Here is a 2,204-nt window from a genome sequence, read left to right as displayed (position 1 = left end):
TAATTACTATTTTTTTTTACAGCCCAAATATCCAACCACAATTGAATGGATTGAGAAATTACCATACACTCACATGATGGAATATTATGTAGCATATAGGAGCAATGATTTTGTAAATTACTACCTAACTTGAAAGGGACTGAAGAGCTTTATTATGCTAAGTGAATTAATTCAGTCCGATAGAGACAAATATTGTGTAAGATCATCATTGTAGAAAGAGTATGAGGATCCAAGGGGGGATGAGGGTGGAAGCAGATGGGTGAGGATGGGCAGTGGGGAGATGTTAATCATAGGGTGGCACAATTTGGTGGATAGAAGGAGGTGGTGAAAGAAATGAGAAAGATCTGGTATGAAAAACAATGCATTTGAACTTTGTAAATAAACCAGTATAAAAAAACTCAAACAAATAAAACCCCTATTTTCTTGAAAAGAAAACAATAAATATGAGCTATTCTAACTGATATGATATGGGGGGAAATAAGATAATGTTGTTTTTGTTGTGTGCCATTGAGTCAATTACGACTCATAGTTAGTTACCCTATGTACAATAGCTCTGAACCTTTCCCTATCCTGAGCCAATTTCACTTACTCCAAACACACCTACCACCAATCCCCTAGTTACAGTGTCAGTCCATGCCATCCAGTCTCTTCTCTTGTGCTGTCCCTCCACATTTCCCAGGATGATGTCCTTCTCCAAAGACTGGTCCTTCCTTACAACTTGAGCAAAGTATGTGAGGCAAAGCTTCAAAATATTTGCCTTCAAGGAACAGCCTGGTTTCACCCTTTCCAACACACATTTGTCTGTTCTTTTGACAGCCCATAGTATGTTCAATGCTTTTGTCCAACACCACAACCCAAAGGCATCAATTCTTCATTTGTCATCCTTGGTCATTGTCCAGATTTCTGATGCATTTTAAATAATTACAAAATCCATGGTCTATATCAGGCACACTTTTTAGTCTCTTGACTGACAAGATTTCTGCTCTTTAGCACTTTGGAAAGGACCCTGACATCAGATTTCCCAATGCAATCAGTCTTTTGATTTCCTTACTGCTGGTACCAAGAGTGTCAATTTTGCAGCCAAGCAAGTTGAAATTGTTAACAACCTCAATCTCTTCTCCATCTATCGTGCTGCTGCCCCAGAGGTGAGAATTTTTGTTTTCATGCCGTTGAGCTTCAAGCTATATTGAAGACTATAGTCCTTGACCTTCTGCAGCAAACACTTCAGGTCCTTCTCAGTTTCGGCCAGCAAGTTTGTATCACCTGCATAGGGCAAGTTGTTGATGGGTCTTCCTGAAATCTTGACACCACATTCTTCCTAATAAAGTTCAGCCTCCCTAATAATTGTTCTGTATATAGATTGAAATGGTTTGGAGAAAGGATGTACCCCAACATACTCCTTTCCTGATTTTAAACTGTGCAGTATTGCCTTACTCTGTTCTGATAACTGCTTCTTGGTCCAAGTGTAGCTTTTGGATGAGCACTATCGAGTGTTTTAGGATCCCCATTATTTGCAAGGTTAGCCACAATTTGTTGTGTGATCCGCTCAGTCAAATACTTTTGTCAGTGAAGCACAGTGTATTCTGGTACTCTTTGCTAATACTTTGTTCAATTTATATTAAAAATTGGAAAATAAAAAAGCAATATATTAAGTATAGAGGGGATTTTAATCTCTACTAAATAAAAAATTAATAAAGGTAAAGCTAGTTAATATCTATTAAATAAAAAGGCACTGGAGTAGATTTTTTTCAAACATTTATTCAGAGCAATTTAAAGAGCTTGAATGACTTGTTGTTGAACAAATAACTCAGGAATATTTAAATTGCTCCAGAATATAGAAAGATTAAGAATATTTCCAAAGGTTGTGGGTTTAGTTTTGGATTTTGTTTATTTTATATTGTCAGCATAAACTTGATCCTAAAGCTTGAAAATTCTAAGTCGTGATATAAAGTTTAAAAAGTAGCAAGTAAAGGACTCTTACATCTCTTAAATAAAATATCAAATAGACAACTTAAAAAACAATTAAAAGATGAAGTCATCAGAGCTCTAGTGGCCTAGTGACAACAAGCTGCACTACAATCCCAAAGGCAAGTGGTTCGTGGCCACCAGCTGCCCCACAGGAAAATAATGGGCAATTTCCATCTGTGTAATTAACTGCCTCTGGAAGCTTGCTGGAGGGTCAGCTATGGGTTGGTTCCAACTTG

The sequence above is a fragment of the Elephantulus edwardii genome, unplaced genomic scaffold, assembly GCF_000299155.1.
Source record: "Elephantulus edwardii isolate Elephantulus edwardi_28Jun2011 unplaced genomic scaffold, EleEdw1.0 scaffold00057, whole genome shotgun sequence".
In the NCBI taxonomy this organism is placed as follows: Eukaryota; Metazoa; Chordata; class Mammalia; order Macroscelidea; family Macroscelididae; genus Elephantulus; species Elephantulus edwardii.
The sequence above is the reverse complement of the archived record's forward strand: the minus strand, read 5'-3'. Positions refer to the sequence as shown.